The following is a 20,791-nucleotide window of genomic DNA, read 5'->3' as shown; positions in this document are numbered from 1 at the left end:
TGGATCACAATAAACTGTGGAAAATTCTGAAAGAGATGGGAATACCAGACCACCTAACCTGCCTCTTGAGAAACCTATATGCAGGTCAGGAAGCAACAGTTAGAACTGGACATGGAACAACAGACTGGTTCCAAATAGGAAAAGGAGTACGTCAAGGCTGTATATTGTCACCCTGCTTATTTAACTTATATGCAGAGTACATCATGAGAAACGCTGGGCTGGAAGAAGCACAAGCTGGAATCAAGATTACTGGGAGAAATATCAATAACCTCAGATATGCAGATGATACTACCCTTATGGCAGAAAGTGAAGAGGAATTCAAAAGCCTCTTGATGAAAGTGAAAGTGGAGAGTGAAAAAGTTGGCTTAAAGCTCAACATTCAGAAAACGAAGATCATGGCATCTGGTCCCATCACTTTATGGGAAATAGATGGGGAGACAGTGGAAAGAGTGTCAGACTTAATTTTGGGGGGCTCCAAAATCACTGCAGATGGTGATTGCAGCCATGAAATTAAAACACCCTTACTCCTTGGAAGGAAAGTTATGACCAACCTAGACAGCATATTAAAAAGCATAGACATTACTTTGCCAACAAAGATCTGTCTAGTCAAGGCTATGGTTTTTCCTGTGGTCATTATGGATCTGAGAGTTGGACTATGAAGAAAGCTGAGCGCCGAAGAATTGATGCTTTTGAACTGTGGTGTTGGAGAAGACTCTTGAGAGCCTCTTGGACTGCAAGGAGATGCAACCAGTCCATTCTGAAGGAGATCAGCCCTGGGATTTCTTTGGAAGGAATGATGCTAAAGCTGAAACTCCAGTACTTTGGCCACCTCATGCGAAGAGTTGACTCATTGGAAAAGACTCTGATGCTGGGAGGGATTGGGGGCAGGAGGAAAAGGGGATGACAGAGGATGAGATGGCTGGATGGCATCACCAACTTGATGGACATGAGTCTGAGTGACTCCAGGAGTTGGTGATGGACAGGGAGGCCTGGCGTGCTGCGATTCATGGGGTTGCAAAGAGTCAGATATGACTGAGCGACTGAACTGAACTGAAATAACAGGGGCTTCCATGGTGACTCAGACAGTAAAGAATTTGCCTGCATGTGGCAGACCCAGGTTTGATCCCTGGGTCAGGAAGATACCCTGGAGAAGGGAATGGCAGCCCAGTTCTGAATTTTTGCCTGGAGCATTCCATGGACAGAGGAGCCTGGCGGACTACAGTCCATAGGGTCACAAAGAGTCAGACATGACTGATTGACTAACACTAACTAAATAGTATAAGTGAAAGTGAAAGTGAAGTCGCTCAGTTGTGTCTGACTCTTTGTGACCCCATGGACTGTAGCCCACCGGGCTCCTCCATCCATGGGATTCTCCAGGCAAGAATACTGGAGTGGGTTGCCATTTCCTTCTCCAGGGGATCTTCCCAACCCAGGGATCAAACCCAGGTCTCCCGCATTACAGGCAGATGCTTTAACCTCTGAACCACCAGGAAAGCCTCAACTAAATAGTATAGTAGGCCCCTACTGGAGACATTGCTGTCTGGACAGAATCATCTGGAAAGGGAATGCCCGGAGGTTCCTCACATCCAGCTCTCATCTTTTCTCAGGTCCCCAGTCTAATACCAGCTTCCCTGGCAGCCCAAGTCCATAATGATCCCTCCTGTTGGTGACAGTATTTATTGTCTCTTACACTCATTTATGGGCTTCCCTGATAGCTCAATTGGTAAAGAATCTGCCTGCAATGCAGGAGACCCCAGTTCAATTCCTGGATTGAGAAGATCCCCTGCAGAAGGGAAAGGCTACCCACTCCAGTATTCTGGCCTGGAGAATTCCATGGACTGTCTAGTCCATGGGGTCCAAAGAGTCGGACACGACTGAGCGACTTTCACTCTCACACTCATTTGTCACCTTACAATGCTGCCTTAATTGGTATTGATTATATATATATATACATATACACACACATATAATTGTATTTACTTATTTTTAGCTGTGCCAGGTCTTCCTTGCTGCGGACTTCTCTCTCATTGCAGCGAGCAGAGGCTACTCTCTAGTTGCGGTGCAGCGGCTTCTCTCGTTGTGGAGCACAGGGCTCTAGGCCTGCAGGCTGTAGCAGTTGCGGCTTCTGGGCTCTATAGCACAGGTTCAATAGTTTTGGCTCATGGACTTAGTTACTCCACAGCATGTGGGATCTTCCAGAACCAGAGATCGAACCCGCGTCCTCTGCCTTAGCAGGCAGATTTTTTACCACTGAACCACCAGGGAAACCCTGTTATTGATCTTTTAATGTGCGTCCTATCCCATATACTTTGATCTGGCCACTTCACTCCAGTTTCTACCTTCTATTCCTATAAGATTTAGGTTTACAGAGTTAACTACTGACTCTCAAACTTCTTTTAAGGGTCTTTTTTATTTTTAAGATTTTTTTTTATGTGTACCATTTTTAAACTCTGTATAGAATTTGTTATAATACCACTTCTGTTGTTTATGTTCTGGTTTTTTGGCTGTGGCACATGTGAGATCTTAGCTCCCCAACCAGAAATTGAATGCACCCCCTCATATATGTGGAATCTGGAAAAATGGTACTGATGAGCCTGTTAGCAGGGCAGGAATAGAGATGCAGACATAGAGAATGGACATGAAGACATGGGCAGGGAAGGGTGGGATGAATTGGGAAATTGGGATTGACCTACATACGCTGTGTGTGCTAAGTCACTTCAGTCGTGTCTAACTCTTTGTGACCGCATTGACTGTAGCCCACCAGGCCCCTCTGTCCATGAAATTTCCCAGGCAAGAATACTGGAGTGGGTTGCCATTTGCTTCTCCAGGGGATCTTCCTGACCCAGGGATTGAACTCAGGTCTCCTGTGTTACAGGTGAATTCTTTACCACTGAACCACCAGGAAAGCCCTATAAGGGTCTTAGTTAACTCAAATAGTTCCTTTTGTACCCTCCCATTGAAGTAGCGTCCACATATCGGAAAGAATGTGATACAGTTGTCGCTTCTGCCAACACCACTCATAATATGACCAACATCTACTGAGATCTGACTCTGTGCCCAGGCATACGCTGGATCCTTGGAGAGAATTAACTGGGTATCCCTTGTTATGAATAATCCTCATTAATTTAATGATATGGGTAATATTCTCCCCATATTACAGGTGTTGCAACTGAAGTTCCAAAAGGTTAAGTAAATTTCTCAAGGTAATAACCCTAGCAATTTTTATTTTATTTTTTGGCCATGCCATGTAGCATGTAGGATATTAGTTTCCCAACCAGGGATCGAACCCATGCCCCTTGCAGTGGAAGCATGAAGTCTTAACCACTGAACACCTTTAATTTTTTGAGCTGGTCCAAACCCAAGTCCAGAGGTCTTAACCACCATGTCCCTGTGATGATCATAATAAAAAGACTCCATAGATACCTCCTGTCCTGATAGGTGCTATCCTATGCACAATGCAAGTCTGTCCCATATTGCTGAAAAGAAGAAAACAGGGCAAATTATGAAGGAAAAAGTGACCCTGGACATCAAGGGGTCAGAAATAATTGTCAGATTCCTTGGGTATCAGGATGATGGTGGCATGGTGGCCACCATTATTGTGGAGGTTGTTTGAAGAACTGTGGAAGCAAGACCAAGGGTCCTTTTATGATGTTTAATTCAGTGGGTATGAAAGGGCCTCAGTTCATGATGTTGCTCTGGCCCCAGACTGCACAGAGCTGGTGGAGGATGGATCCGAAGACCCTCACCTTCCCAGGACACCGTTTCTTTTATTCATCTACCGAGACTGACACAGCCCTGCTTCTGAACTTGGAACTTGCTTCTCTCCTGACATGGAAATCCTCTCCAGGTTCTGTGAAAGACTTCCAAGCAACAGTACTTCCTTAAACAATATTTATCTCTGTGTAATCCCTACAGATATATGCTATGCCTTGTAGGCATGGCATAAATTGTTTAGAAGCTTAATAAACCATCATTTTTCCCCCTGTTCATTTCAGTTACATTATCAGAGGTCCTTGGTAATAAACGCTTTCCTGATATTTATTCCAGCACTTTTGTGACCAACGCTCTTAAAGCTTCCTTTGTGTTCCGTTACCTTCAGCTGGGATTCTCTGTCACTTGATTGAATATATCGCATTTGTTTGGGACCTATTGTTGAATAAGGAAGGAATCGATCCTTTAGCAATTACCTACTTATTGGGGCCAAGCAAGGTCAGGGATATTGCTGGAAATTTTTTTAATGCTGGTTAAGACTGAACCAATAAGAACTCCTTGTCTGTCATTTCGCCTTAGATATTAAATGATGAAATTAAATAAAGCATGATTGTGCCGCTTTGGGTGATTGACAGTATCTTCCTCTGGTTTCTCATTGCTTCTCTATCATTTCGTCAGGTTTTCCTTTGTTTGTTGCTGGGTTTCACTGCCTGGTCGTAAGGTCTGCTCTGCTAGGGTTCCCCTTCCTTCTCCTCCACAGATTCATCCATCATGCAGCCATGGAAGTCTGGCGTGACCCACATTTCACATTTCCCACTTTCCCTGCTTGTGGGTATTTGTTGATATTTTCTGCAAACCCTGTTGCTATCCTGAATCAGAAACTAGATTTCAAGCTCCAGCACATCCAGAGTTAAACTGCCTTGAAAAGGTGAAAAAGAAATAAACGGGAAAAGCATAAAGATTTAGAGGAAGAGACAATCTGTACCAACAAAACAATGGCATTGCCAAAAACACTTCCTTGTAAAGCATCATCTACTAAAGTAGTAACAGGAGGATTTTCTCCTTTCTGAACTTTCTAACCCTAAACCGGTTTTGTTCCTTAAGCTTACTGTGATCCCAGCCAGTAAGTCGGTCACTTTTATTATTGTGATCATTATTGTGACTCATATAGAGTTAGTTATACTGGAAAGAAACCCCTTGCAGATAGGGAAGCATTCCTTCCAAACTTTATAAACACTGCATGGCATTTCTGTGGCTTTGAAACCTAAGTGAATCCAGTTACTTAGGATACCTTTGTGTATATCTGCCGATAACCAAGGGTCACAATTTGGGGAACTTCGATGCTCTTTAAAGTGTTACCTAAATCATCGTCTGTTCAATTCTAAAGCTGAAGATTCGTAAGTCTCTGTTCGTGAAGTAAGTCAGAAAGACAAAAACAAATATCACATATGAATTTGTATATGTGGAATCTAGGAAAACAGTATAGATGAATCTATTTGCAGGGTAGGAATAGACACGCAGACGTAGAATGGACATGTGGACATAGTTGGGGGAAGGGTGGGATGAACTGGGAGACTGGGATTGACATATATGCACTGTGTATGCTAAATCACTTCAGTCTCGTCTGACGCTGTGACCGCATGGACTGTAGCCCTCAGGGCTCCTTTGTCAGTGTATTCTCCAGGTAAGAATACTGGGATGGGTTGCCATGCCCTCCTCCAGGGGACCTTCCAAACCCAGGGGTCGAACCCAAGTCTCCTGCGGCTCCTGCAATGCAGGCAGATTATGTTTACAGCTGAGTCCCCAGGGAAACTCCACGTATACACGACCATGTGTAAAACAGCTCATGGGAAGCTGCCGTATAGCATAAGTGAGCTTAGTTCGGGGCTCCGTGATGACCTGGAGGGGTGAGAAACAGGAGTGGGGTAGGAGGCATGCTCCAGAGGAAGGGGGTATATGTATACTTGTGACTGATTCAGTCCCTTGTACAGCAGGAGCTATCACAACATTGCCAAGTAACTCCGATGCCTGAGAAATCTCCCAGTGTCTCATGCTGGAACAATTTGAGCAACCACAGAATAATGCAGTTTCAGATTATAACTCACTGTAGGAAAGAAATATATATCAGTACATATTGATACAAATAAATGATTGAATAAACAAAGGGGGAGAAAATAAAACAGGAAAAAAAGGAATCTATCCATACGTGGCCCATACAAACACACACTGTGTAAACACCAAAGTGAAAGTTGAAACTAAGGGAGGATGTTCATCTTCATACATGAGTGTAAACATAGATAAACTGTGTGATTCCACATTCATGTAAACACACACACGCACACACACACACACACCACACCACACCACATGCACACACACCTCTCCCCCTACCCCAGATGCCTCCATGATCAGTGTAGCCTGTTTCCTTCCACTGGGTTTCTATTTTCAGACTTGTCCAAACGTTTGATTTTTGTGATTATTGGGATATTTTTTTATCTTGCTCTGCATGGAAAATAAAATTGTGATTGAGAGAGTCAAGTCCCAGCGGTCCCGTCTGCGCGCAGCAAATGGTTCCATGTCACTCTCTGCATCACAGTGTAGGAGCCACTGAGCTTGGCGGCTGCTAATCCTCTGAGCCCGTTAATAAGCTTAGGAGCACGTTCATTGAAGGCTGACGCGCAGGGCACAAACAGGGAGAAAACATCTACTGGGGAAAGCTGAATTGGTTTTAATCATCTGCTAATCACCAGTAATGAGACCTACTCTGGGGAAGAAAAGAAAAACAGATAGTCGAAGGGAGGTTTTGTTCTTCGCAGCAGAGGAACAGGGAACGAGAGGGCAGCTGTGATTAGGGAAGAAAGGATGGAAAGAAAGGAGGGATTTGGCCGGACCAGATGAAGCGTCCTCGGCAGGCTCCGTTTTGTTAGCTGAGTGTTTCTTTCATTCGGGCCCTGGGACTTCAGATCTCACGGGCTCCTTGACAGCCCACCTCGAAGACAGTGCTTCCTGAAGAAAGGGACATCCCCCTGGAGTCCCCTCCTCCAAACCCTGCATTTGCTGACGGCACTTTACAGGGTATCTCAGCCGGAGGAGAGAAGTCAAGGCGGTGACGGCTCTGGATTGGCTCCAAAAGACAGCTGGGGTGTGTGCAGGGGAGGGGAGGTGTATAGAAAGCTCTGTGAAGGAGGTGAGACCCCTGGTCAGGAAGGCGAGGGCTGACAAGGAATCCAGAAAGGAAGAAGCAGTTGCAGAATATCATTCCTAGACAAACTGGGTCAGAGAAGGCAATGGCAGCCCACTCCAATACTCTTGCCTGGAAAACCCCATGGACGGAGGAGCCTGGTGGGCTGCAGTCCAAGGGGTCGCTAGGAGTCAGACATGACTGAGCAACTTCACTTTCACTTTTCACTTTCATGCATTGGAAAAGGAAATGGCAACCCACTCCAGTGTTCTTGCCTGGAGAATCCCAGGGGCAGCGGAGCCTGGTGGGCTGCCGTCTATGGGGTCGCACAGAGTCGGACACGACTGAAGCGACTTAGCAGCAGCAGCAGCGGACAAACCGGGTGGATGGTCTTTCTAAGTCCTGGGCACTGTTTTTCAGGGCTTCCCAGGTGGTGCTGTGGTAAAGAACCACCTCCCAGTGCAGGAAACATAAGAGATGCAGGTTCGATCCCTGGGTCAGGAAGATCCCCTGGAGGAGGGCATGACAATCCACTGCAGTACTCTTGCCTGGAGAATCACATGGACAGAGGAGCCTGGCAGGGGTTGCACAGAGTCAGACACGACAGAAACGACTTAGCACACACTGTGTCTCAGGAAACTCAAGTGAGGTTATGGCTTGATCGCCATTTTGGATTCCATTATTCAGGAACCCTTCCTTCAAAAGCTCAAGGAATGTTAAAAAATGATATGGGTGAATCTGTTTGCAGGCAGGAATAGAGATCCACAGGGGCAGAGGGATGGTGGGAGAAATTGAGAGAGTAGCACTGACATGTGTACATTACCATGTGTAAAATAGACAGCTAGTAGGAAGCTGCTATATAGCACAGGGAGCTCAGCCTGGTGCTCTGTGATGACCTAGAGGGGTGGGATGTGGTGGGAGGGAGGCTCTGGAGGGAGGGGATATATGTATACATATAGCTGATTCACTTCATTGTACAACAGAAGCTCACACAATATTGTAAAACAATTATACCCCAATTTAAAAAAAAAAAAAGCTCAAACTCTCACAAATGCTAATAATACAACCATATTTCAAGTGGTGGATTTGAAATGCTGTCCTCCGTGGAACTGGCATTCTCCAAGAGAAGGTGATAATATACTGGCTTGAATCACATTTCTAGAATAGTTATATTAACTACATTCCTGGTGCCTCAGATGGTAAAGAAGCTGCCTGCAGTGCAGGAGACCTGGGTTCCATCCCTGGGTCAGAAAGATCCCCTGGAGAAGAGAATGGCTACACACTCCAGTATTCTTGTCTGAGAAATCCCATGGACAGAGGAGCCTGGTGGGCCACAGTCCACAGGGTAATAAAGAGTGGGACATGACTAAGTGACTAACACTAACGTGTTATATTAATGACTGAACTGTTAACAATAGCTCCCCTGTCCGCTATGACTCTTTATTTTTCCAAACCTTCCTGTAGGCTGTGCAAGAGTGAAACCACAAAGCACAGCCTCTGCGCTTGGTCCCTGACCCTCTGCCCAGCTCACAAATTTCTACCAGCTTCATACTGAAATCTAACCTCGGTCCTTGCAGTCAGGTTTCATCATGCTCTGGGTAGGTTCTCTTCTTCCCATTCCTTGGTCTACGCCTCTGCCCACGTGGGCGCTATTTCTGCCAACACAAGGGTTACTGTTTCCATATAGCCTGGACTGATTATAACTTTTTTTCAAATGTATTTATTTTTGGCTGTGCTGGGTCTTTGTTGGAGAAGGCAATGGCACCCCACTCCAGTACTCTTGCCTGGAAAATCCCATGGACGGAGGAGCCTGTTAGGCTGCAGTCCATGGGGTAGCGAAGAGTCGGACATGACTGAGGGTCTTTGTTACTTTGCAGGCTTTTCTCTAGCTGCAGTGAGTGATGGCTACTCTCCAGTTGCCCTGTGCAGGCTTCTCATTGCAGTGGCTTCTCTTGTTGCAAAGCACAGGCTCACGGGCACTCAGGCTTCCATAACTGCATTATGTGACTCCATAGTCGCAGCTCCCGGGCTCCAGAGCACAGGCTCAGTAGCTGTGGCACATGGGCTTAGTTGCTCTGTGGCATGCGGAATCTTCCCGGACAGGGGATTAAACCCGTATTTCCTGAATTTGCAGGTGGACTCTTTACCACTGAGCCACCAAGGAAGCCCCTGACTATTGCTTTTAGTTTTACCAATGTTTAATAATTTCCAAGACTGGAGCAAGGACTTTAGAGTCCCTTGAAAATCAAGGAGATCAAACCAGTCAATCCTAAAGGAAATCAACCCTGAATATTCACTAGAAGGACTGATGCTGAAGCTGAAGCTTCAATACTTCGGTCACCTGATTCGAAGACCTGTTGGAAAAGACCCTGATGGTAGGAGAGACTGAGGGCAGGAAGAGCAGGGGACAACAGAGGATGAGATGGTTGGATGGCATAGCTGACTCAATGGACATGAGTTTGAGCAAACTCAGGAAGATAGTGAAGGATAAGGGAGCCTGGCATGCTGCAGTCCATGGGGTTGCAGAGAGTCAGACACAACTGAGCGGCTGAATAACAACAATAATTTGCAAGGAAGACCCTTCCTCAAGCCTAAATAATCCACCCTTTCTCTCTGAGCTGCTGCCAATTTGCTTTCCAGCATCCTATAGCACCACTCGTGTTCTCTAGAATCATGAATTTCTGTACGAGTCTCTTCTTCTCCAAGGCAATCTCATTTTTCTTTGAATTCCTCACACCATCTAAAACCAGCCTGTCCATAGGAAATTCTCCATTTGTTGAAATATGCTGAATGTTAAAACTTCTAGCAGAAGGAATCAAGTTAAGATTTCAGCATTTTGTAAATATATGTTTAAATGGTTCATTGGAACTCGGGGTGGAAGAAGACAAACTTGAATGTTCATATTTATTTTTATTTGTTAGCCATTTATATTCATTATTCATTCCAGCTACAGGCAAGGAGTTGGGACTAGGGAATAGCAGAGTAAAACCGTAAAGTATATTTTAGAGAAAAATGGGAAAAGCAGAGCTGGTGGAGAACATTCACTGAATATCTGAGTCATCGTGTCATAAAACTCTTCACACAGTACCCACAAGTACCGAGCCTTGAGATCCAAGGGCATGCAGTCTCTGCCTTAGGGGGCTCACAGTCTTAGAAGGAAAGGAAACCACATAAACAGCATGGTAGCAATCGGAGCGAGCATGTGGCATGAGCTTGCTAGCACCCTGGCAGTCCTGAGAGGCAATCCTCTCCCTGGCTAAGGGAGCTTCCCCAAAGTCACACAGCTAGTATATGGAAGATTCTTCCTCCTTCCTCTCCACCTCTTTGCCTGCCTAGGAAGAGACAAAGCAGAACAGAGCGTGCCCAAGCACAAAAGGAGCTGCCCGCGACTCCCTGTTTACCAGAGCAATTAAGAGCACGCAGTAAAAAGTACGTGGCCCTTCTTCAAGAAGAGCATGGGGAAGGAAAGGCAGAATGCCCAGTGATGTGAAGTAAAGTGAAAGTCGCTCAGTTGTGTCTGACTCTGCGATCCCAGAATGCCCAGGGCATCTTTGAAAGCCAGCAGGACGCTGTGGGGCTCCCGGGCACAAAAGTTTTTGTGTTCCCCAATTCTCGATTACAGGAAATAGGCTTCATTCAGCCTCCAGGATCTTCGCTGAGTTTCAAGGGGCAGGTTCAAATGTGTGCCAATCAGGGAAGGGAGGGGATGCAGAGACAAGGGAGGAGCAGTCAAAATATAATAGTGCAGCCTTGGGACAGGTCCTGGTTTCCCCCTCAAGGGACACCCACAACCTTTGAGCTGCTCTGCAGATGCTGAAACCCCCACCAGCAGTGGGAGAAGTTAACTGCTGCCCACAGTCACAGAGATCCCAGACGTGTTGGAACCAGAAGCTTGATTATGCTGACTCTCACTTACCTCACGACCCACCAATCAGAAGACTGTCCTTGAGCTGACCACACCCTATTTGAACCTTGACTGTAAAACTTCTCACTACCCACTCCAGGGTGGGACACACAGTTTTGAGGGCTGCTGCTGCTGCTAAGTCGCTTCAGTTGTGCCCGACTCTGTGTGACCCCATAGACGGCAGCCCACCAGGTTCCCCTGTCCCTGGGATTCTCCAGGCAAGAACACTGGAGTGGGTTGCCATTTCCTTCTCCAATGCATGAAAGTGAAAAGTGAAAGTGAAGTTGCTCAGTCGTGTCCAACTCTTTTCGACCCCATGGACTGCAGCCCACCAGGCTCCTCTGTCCATGGGATTTTCCAGGCAAGAGTACTGGAGTGGGTGGCCATTGCCTTCTCCAGTTTTGAAGGCTTTGCCCACAAAGCAATGGAGCTTCCCTGATGGCTTGGTGGTAAAGAATCCACCTGCAATGCAGGAGACTCAGGAGACTTGGGTTTGATCCCTGGGTCAGGAAGAAACACTGGATGAGGAAATGGCAACCCACTCCAGTGTGCTTCCTTGAAAAATCCCATGGACAGAGGAGCCTGGTGGGCTGGGCTACAGTCCACGGGGTTGCAAAGAGCCAGACACAACTGAGCACACACGCATGCAGCCTGCAAAGCAATGAAGCTCTTCTTTTCTACTTCACCCCAGACTCTGTCTCTGAATTTTAATTCATTGTTGGGGTACAGAGGCTGGATATGGTATCACCTTTCAATCCTAAACTGAAAGAAATTGCCTAGAAAAACACTAATAGGATTTATAAATCAAGTCTATTGGTTTACATCTTATATTAACCAGTTTCCTTAAATAACCCAAGGTTCAGTTTCCACTTCTGTAAAGTGGCAATAAAAATAACACCCGCTCTGTCTACTTGTCCTGGGTTGTCATGAAGCTGTGATGTAATCCTGTAAAGAACAAGACGCTTACTCCTTGGAAGGAAAGTTATGACCAACCTAGATAGCATATTCAAAAGCAGAGACATTACTTTACCAACAAAGGTCCGTCTAGTCAAGGCCATGGTTTTTCCTGTGGTCATGTATGGATGTGAGAGTTGGACTGTGAAGAAAGCCGAGCACCGAAGAATTGATGCTTGAACTGTGGTGTTGGAGAAGACTCTTGAGAGTCCCTTGGACTGCAAAGAGATCCAACCAGTCCATTCTGAAGGAGATCAGCCCTGGGATTTCTTTGGAGGGAATGATGCTGAAGCTGCAACTCCAGTACTTTGGCCACCTCATGCGAAGAGTTGACTCATTGGAAAAGACTCTGATGCTGGGAGGGATTGGGGGCAGGAGGAGAAAGGGACGACAGAGGATGAGATGGCTGGATGGCATCACTGACTCTATGGACGTGAGTCTGAGAGAACTCCTGGAGTTGGTGATGGACAGGGAGGCCTGGCATGCTGAGATTCACGAGGTCGAAGAGTTGGACACGACTGAGCGACCGAACTGAACTGAACTGAATGGTAAACTTGAGGAAGCAGTAGCGCGGGGAAGGCTGAGGTGATGCCTGAGCCAAAGGCTTCATTGTGATTAGAGGTGAGAGGAGAGAAGAGGTGGTGGACCCTGGCCATGGCAGAAAGACCTGCGCAAAGGGGCTCAAGTGTGATGGGAGAGACAGTTCCTGGAGAGAGCTGAGAGCAAGACCTCAGCCAGCAGGTGAGCTGGGGGCAGAAGGGCTGGGTCTTCTTCCCAAAGGCTAGGCTTCCATCCTGGAAGCTGTGAGGGGGGGTCTCTGGACACTTTAAACTAGGGAAACTCATATTAGCTTCAGGTCTTCAGAAAGATCACTCAGGCAACAGCATGACTACTGCACTTGAAAGAGACAGTAACTGTGAGGTCATGGTTAGGAGGCCTGATAGAAACATCTGCTGGGGAAACAGAGGGAAATTGGCAGAGTCGGGAGCAATTAAAGAGTCAAATCTGCAGGACATGCCATGTGATGGAAGGGAATGACTCTCAGTTGGCTGGATCATGGTATTTCTACTCAGTTACAGGATCAGAAGAATGAGTTGAATGCAATGTGGAAATAAGTTTGGGGCATTGTGGTGAGGGAATTTGTGTGTGCGTGTGTGTGTGTGTGTGTGTGTGCATGCGTGCACTCATTTGCTCAGTCGTGTCTGACTCTTTTCTGACCCCATAGACTGCAGCACACCAGACTCCTCTGTCTAAGGGATTTCCCAGGCAAGAATGCTGGAGTGGATTCCCATTCCCATCTCCAGGGGGTCTTCCCAACCTAGGGATCACCCATATGTCCTGTGTCTCCTGCATTGATAGGCGGATAACTTACCACTAAGCCACCTGGAGGGTGTTGACAGCACCGTTGAAAGGGATAAACTTTAAAGTCAAGATGACACGAGTTTTAATCTGGGCTTCAGCACTTGCCACCCACATATGAAATAATTGTGTAAAGCCTAGAAGATAAAGAATAGCACATAATTTAGATATAAGATGATGATGGTGGTGGTGACTGTGGTCCATGGTAGCATAGCCATTCAGGTAAGCATTCCAGAAGGAGAGAGCTCTGAGTAGAGTGGGTCATAGTACACTTAGAACCGACAGAATAGTGGAAATATGGGAAAGAGTTAAAATAAATCACCCACAGGTCATGTGTATCATTGGAGAAGAAGACGGGGGGAGACAGTGGAAGAAAATTTTACCTTGAGAAATGTGGTGATGGTACAAGACCAAAAAATGGCTATTGAGTGATGAATGATGGCTGGCAATTTTCAAACTCAAGTGTGCCCTTCATGAGGGCAAAGACCATGTCATGATTGTCTTTGTACTGCCCATCAGCCTAATGCCTGAATTGGTGTAAAAATGCATTGAGTAAATGGACTAGAAAAATACATTATGTTTACTAAGGGCTTCTCGGTGGCCTCTAATGTTCTGATCTGAGTATATCTGTATCCAGAGAACAGAACCCTCAACCCAGTGGTTCTGAAGGCTTTTCATTATGTTGGGCTCTAGGATTTGAGAGACGCTCTGCAAAACCGAATGTGGGCATGTACATTTCTGTGTAATATGTGTGTGAGTGTATATGGGTGTGTTTGCTGGGTGAGGATAATTTATATACACATAGGTGTATGTACGTATATGGCTTCCCAGGTGGCACTAGTGGTAAAGAATCCACCTGCCAGTTCAGAAGATCTAAGAGACACGGGTTGGATCCCTGGGTCAGAAAGATCCCCGGGAGTAGGAAATGGCAGCCCGCTCCAGTATTCTTGCCTGGGAAATTCCATGGACAGAGGAGCCTGGTGGGCTACAGTCCATGGGGCCTCAAAGAGCCAGACATTACTGAGTGACTGAGGATTGGTATCATGTACATATATGTATATGCGTATACATATATATGTATATGAAATTATTTTCATACTTTTGAGGAAGGGAGAAATATAATAATAGCCATGCTATAATTGATTAATGATTAATTTGCTTTACATATTAAACATAGTCCAACACATAAAAAGAGATATTTGATATTTGGGATAATGGTGCCATATGTGGAATATGTAAAAGGAAAAAATCTAAAGGTTCATCAAGAAACCAGTAGTAATAATGGTTTGGGGGATTGGGTTGAGATACTCCTGCAGAAGAACATTATGATTGCTACCTTGCTGAACTTAACACAGAATCATGGACCCATGGCTTCTAAAATTGTGAATAGATTACTCTATCCATTCCCCAACTTCTAAGACCCAAAAACAGTCTTTAGTTTGCTTTTCCAGGAGGGCTTTGTGGATATAAAGCATAAAACATAGATTTTAGAGACAAATGTATAAACTTCCAGAAAAATGACTATATATCCTCAGGCAACTTGTTTATCCTCTCAGAGCTTCCTTTTCTTTTTTATTTAAGAAATGATGAAATGTCAACATCTAACCTCTTTTTTTGCTGGGAGTCCAAGGTGAAAAGACTTATTAAAGCATCTCACACAGTGTTTACAATGATGAATGCATTCAGCAATTTCCCTTTTAATCTTTCTACCTGGTTTAGTCACTCGGTCATGTCTGACTCTGTGACCCCATGGACTGTAGCCTACCAGGGGTTTTCCAGGCAAGAATACTGGAGTGAGTTGCCATTTTCTTCCGCAAATAAATTGTGCTTCCCAGGTGATACTAGGGGTAAAGAACCTGCCTGCCAATGCAGGAGATGCAAGACATGTGAGTTCGATCCCTGGGCTGAGAAGATGGGGTAGGAAGTAGCAACCCACTCCAGTAATCTTGTGTGGAAAATTCTTGAACAGAGGAGCCCGTTGGGCTACTGAGCGACTGAGACATGTAGTAATAAACTAAATAATTTGGTTGCTTATATATGAGCTCAAAAGGTATGTGTGATTCAGTTACTAGAAATAGTTACTTATGTGCTTCTGTAGCCTTTAAAATGCTGAAGTAACAAAAGAACCCTGAACTCGATGTCCTGTTGTATGACTGCAACAGTTTATCTCCTGCTCATCGTGAGTGAACTGCAAGTCAATCAGTCGTGTCCAGTTCTTTGTGGTCCCATGGTCTCTAGCCTGGCAGGCTAATCTATCCATGGAATTCTCCAGGCAAGACTATTGTAGTGGGTTGCCATTGCCTTCTCCAGGGGATCATCCCCACCTAGGGGCTGAACTTGGGTCTCCTGCATTGCAGGCAAATTCTTTACCGTCTGAGCCACCAGGGAAACCCTACCAGAGTACCTGCTCATGGTACATAGATCTAATTCTGTCAGCTCTACCCAGTAGCCAGCAAATTCAGGAAATCAAGGATGGTTCACCCAGTAGCTGGACCATCTGAATTTCAAACCCTGCATTCTCCTTGGCAGAAGAGAAGGCTGGAAGGTCACACAACAGTTCTTAAATGCTTTCACTCAAAAATGACATCTGTCAGATGTACTAACCCAGTCCCATAGTCCCTTGCAGCACAGGGAAATTTGAAAAATCAGGGAAGCCCATGTATATTTGGTGAGAAGTAAATGGCTCTGCCAAAATTACAGAATCACATAAGGCACTACAGACACCATGATTTGAAATCTCCAGTGAGGATTTGTTATGTATTTCCCATCCTATTCACAACTTTTTAAACTATAATCTTATTTCACCCCTTTGTTGACAAAGGTCCATATAATCAAAGCTATGGTTTTTCCAGTAGTCATGTACAGATGTGAGAGTTAGACCATAAAGAAGGCTGAGCACAGAAGAATTGATGCTTTTGAACTTTTACGTTGGAGAAGATTTTTGAGAGTCTCTTGGACTGCAAGGAGATCAAACCAGTCAATCCTGAAGGAAATTCACTGGAAGGACTGATGCTGCAGCTGAAGCTCCAGTGCTTTGGCTAACTGATGCAAAGAGCTGACACATTGGAACAGATCCTGATGCTGGGAAAGATTGAGAAGAAGTAGGAGAAGGGTGTGACAGTGGATGAGATGGCTGGATGGCATCACCGACTCGATGGACATAAGTTTGAGCAAGTGCTGGCAGATTGTGAAGGATAGGGGAGCCTTGTGTGCTATATAGTCCATGGGGTCTCAAAGAGTCGGACATGAATGAGTGACTGAACAACACACATTTCACAATCAGTCCCCAGGGAAAGGAGATTTCTGTAACATACTCCAACGAGCTTCCTCACTTTGCTGGGCCTAGAATAAAAGTAGTGAGTTGCTTGGAATAAAAATAGCGCTGTGTCCAGTGCTGACCTTTAGGGCCACCCAGGAAGTGTTTCACAGTGACGAGTGGACGCCGAGCCCTTCACTTACCCTTGGTTCCTCTCTCTCTCCTGTCTTTTCCTGTTTCCCACTAGTGTTTCTGCTTCTGCATTTTATCTTTCTGTCTGTCAGGCCGATTAGCATAGTTTGACAGATTAAAAGGCTAAGGTCAAACCAAGAAACCCCTAAAGAAATACTGCTAATTATTGTCATACGTTTTTTTAAATACTTTGCTCTTCAAAGAATTTAACAAGGAATAAAATTCCACTTTGTATCCCAGGGGTTGGTTTAATATTATATTAAGAAAAATGAATTCCTTAGCTTTCTGTGTTCTGGATTGTAGGAGAGCAATGAACTTCACCCCCAGGGTCAGCGATGGTCATCACCACTTCCCATGAGCCTCTTTCTAAACTGACACACTAAACAGCAAGCAGTCTTTCGATCCTGGAATAAAAGAATCCAGGGAGATGAGACTGTCTTCGTGTCCTTATATAATGCCTGAAGTTAGCAGTGTTATCCTTTGTGGGCTGTGAACACTGGACTCATTTATTCTCTCCATTCCTTAGTTTCCTGAACCATAAAAAAAGAGGGGGCTTGGGACTACAGTATCCATCTCATCAGGTTGTTAGCAAAAATTAAGATGAATCTGAAGAGTGTCTGGAACTATAGAGTCTCACTGTGGGTACATCCTTCATATTATTACAGAGTGGTTGATCGCTTTGATGCTCAGAAGGAAAACTCCAGTGTTTTTCAGTTCCTCAAGGATTAGTCATCTGTCTGACAGGGAGAAAAGGTAATACGCCAACCCCACCTGCTGCAGGTAAATCATGCCGCTGCCGCACCACATCCAAGGTCACTTCCAGCCACGGTCAGCTTTGCCAAGAGTGGTGCCTGGGAGGATGCAGTCTAAAATGGAGATGCTCAGTCTCTAGTCCCCTGTTGGGGGTGGCAGGTGGGAAGGGGCAGTAGGGACTTAGCGTTCACTGGGGACAGAGTTTCAGTTTAGGAAGGTGAAAAATTCGGGAGATGGAAGATGGTTGGAGCTGCACAACAATGTGAATGCCCTTGGTACCCCGGAACTGTACAGTTAAACCTGGTCGAAAGAGCAGCTTTTATATCATGTGACTTTTACCACAATAAAACAATTCTAAGAATCAAAGTTAATGCAAAAAATTCACGATGAACAGAATGTGAAAATTTTAAATAAAGATAAAAGTGGTCTGTATCCTTCTACCTCCAAAAAAAAAAAAAAAAGATAGAAAATGGTACTTGAGTCCTGTTGATGGTGCCGCTCCTTCAAGGTCTGTGTTGGTGATGAGCCCTGGCTCGTTCCCAAGTGAGTTAGGGCAGGGGATTCTGGGCTGGGGCTGGGGGGAGCTCAGAGGAAGCTGGGGGTGGGTGGAGAGCCAAGAGGAAGCTCAAAAGCTCATTATCCAGCCTCCTTGGAAAGACAAGGACAGGATAGCCTCCAGTAAGAGGCATCTAAAGAGCTCAGGAAAGTCTCCAGCAAGTCGTTCACTACAGGTGAAAGGACAAATTACCAGATCAAGTGGCTACATTATCAAAAATTATTCTATTGATTTCAGGGAGGTGTGTTTTCCCTGAGATGATTACCAGCATCTAAAACCTCCTTTCCTGCTGATTTGGAGCACAAAGCACCATCTCCGAGTTTCAAGTTGTTCAAGATGCTTTACGCGTCTGTGGGTAGGCGCAGGTCGTCCTGCTGTGAGGTTCTAGTTAGCTCAGCGTCAGGAAGGCAGGTAGCCCCCTCCCCAGGGTCGGTATCTTTATCACTGGTAAGAAATTTGGTGCCGTGAGCACCATTTGCTCAGGGGATGTTCTGTGTTCTGTATTTTTTGGCATATTTTCTACACTGGATCCTACTTTGGGAAAATGCTGCACCCTCTCCCCAACCACTGAGTGTCTCCCAAATTCATGTGCTCACGGCTGTAAAGACAAAGCATTAACTTCACACATGGGCCCTGGGCTTCCCAGGTGGCACTCGTGGGAAAGAAACCGCCTGCCAGTGGAGGAGACCTGGGTGTGATCCCTGGGTCGGGAAGATCCCCTGGAAAAGGGAATGGCTATGCTCACCACAGTAACTTTAGTCAACAACCAGAGGAAAATGAAGGTTTATAGAACAATGATCCATCTAAGCGAAAGCTGGAAAAGAATCTTAGAAGGGCATCTACTTTTTAAGGGGTAAAAAAAATGTTCTTCCTACTAGTCTGAATACAATGCCATTGTAATGATTTTTGGGGGGGTACATTGATGGGTGGATGATGCCTGTGGATAAAAAGTGTCATGAATTCTGCCTACAGCATCAGAGCTCTACCCCACTTTCCTGGCCACTGTTCCTGGGCTCACAGTAGGTGAGTGTGAGTGTCAGACCAGCCTGATCCAGGCTATTCTGCAGCTTGTGTTTGAATCAGAGCCAAGAGAAAGCACCTTCCCACATTGGTGACCTTGAACCTCACTTGGGTATAGAGCGCACCACTGCCTCCCTAAATCCAAGCACGGAGGCTGTGGTGTCCTTGATCTTCAAGCCAATGACCCCTGTGTCTGCTCTCCATGGGAATGCCCCCTCCTTCCTGGGACCCCTCGGGCTGATGCTGAACATATTCAAATGTTCCCCTAAAAGGTTTAGCCGGGGTTGCTTCTTCAGTACTGTTTGAACATTAAATATGCAAATAATCGTCATTACACTTCCAACAATTACACATGTTTGCGAGCACCGTGTCAAGAGCTGGCAGCGGAGCAATCATTTGTAAAGACAAATATTCCATTCCAAGAGATGTCACGCTGCTCAGAAGATTCTTTTTTGTATGAGTAGCCACACTGCTGCTTCCTAAATTGTGCAGATGAACACGGCCGAGCCTCCAATAGCTGCTGGGCCCTCCCCTCAGCCAAGCAGGTGCCAATCATCCGCCCGGGGCCAGCGGAGCTGCTGGAATCCTACCCGGTCCAGGTTCGGAGCACCCACGGCTGATGGAGAGGCTCTTGCATCCGCTTCTCCCTCCGCGGCCCCTCTCTGGGCCCCTATCGTCTGAGAGCCGGCCTCGGGCCCCGGGATATTTTAATTCCTGAAGTCCAACTGTATTATCTTGTGTTTGTAACAGACGAATTGTCATTCGTAGCCCAGAAGCGATGGGAAGGGCTGCCTGAAAGCACAGGCCGAGAGTCACAGCTGGGGCCACGTTCTCTTCCCGACGTTTTTATCTCTCCCTCCTTTTTCCTCCTCCCTCCTCCTCCCCTTTGCTCTCTGCTTTTCCCCTCCCCATTCTTCACTTAGCCACGGATAATTGTCACAGTTTACTTTTATCGCATCCAAAGTGGCGGCTTAGAGGGTCCTGGACTCGAGTCTGGACTAATCTTGCCTTCTCCCAAAGTCGGAAAATCCCAAGTCTTGCGGGGTCCAATTGATAACCCTTGCGCTTCTTTTCCATGAAAGACAGATGACTCTGGCAAGCTTGGGAGACTGCAGATAATGGGATTGACTTGGTACTTAAATCTCAGTGAACCAGGACAGCATAAGTAATTAGTGAATTGGATCCATCCTGGGGTGCTAATGATGGCTAAGTCTGCCCCCACACCATTGGGAGACTGGCAAGAGGCACATTCATCTCACACAGATAAAAACCAAAGGGACATTGCTCACAGACACCATTTATTCCTCCTTTAGTGCACCATTCATCCTAAGAGGGGAAAAAAAAAATCTAATTTTCTTCCAGCGATACTCAGAAGACCAAGTGACCACACTCCCACCAGAGTTCATTTTGATCACAATACTGCTGTTTTTAATTAAGAAAGGCTAATTAAGAGAAACTCGACATTTATCTTCTTATCTGCTTGTCCGCACAGACACTACCCATATTTGTTTACAATTTGGTTACTGGCTTTCTATCAGTGAGCAGTTTCTCCATTTCTGTCTAGGTCGGTGCTTTCAAAAGAGTCAGTATTGAATAGGTCCCCACAAGGATAACTTTTCGCCTATCAGATCCTGGTTTACATGCATGGGATTGTTGTTTTTTAGTCATTCAGTCGAATCCAACTCTTGCCACTCCTTGGACTGTAGACCACCAGGCTCCTCTGTCCGTGGGATTACCCAGGCAAGAATACGGGAGTGGGTTGCCATTTCTGCCTCTAGGGGATCTTCTTGCCCCAGGGATTGAACCCATGACTCCTGCTTTGGCAGATGGATTCTTTTATCCCTGAGCTACCAAGGAAGCCCTTACATAAATATATATACACAATTATGCACACACATACATACA

This window comes from Bos indicus, chromosome 11, assembly GCF_029378745.1.
Source record: "Bos indicus isolate NIAB-ARS_2022 breed Sahiwal x Tharparkar chromosome 11, NIAB-ARS_B.indTharparkar_mat_pri_1.0, whole genome shotgun sequence".
Taxonomy (NCBI): domain Eukaryota; kingdom Metazoa; phylum Chordata; class Mammalia; order Artiodactyla; family Bovidae; genus Bos; species Bos indicus.
This window is presented reverse-complemented; position numbering follows the sequence as displayed.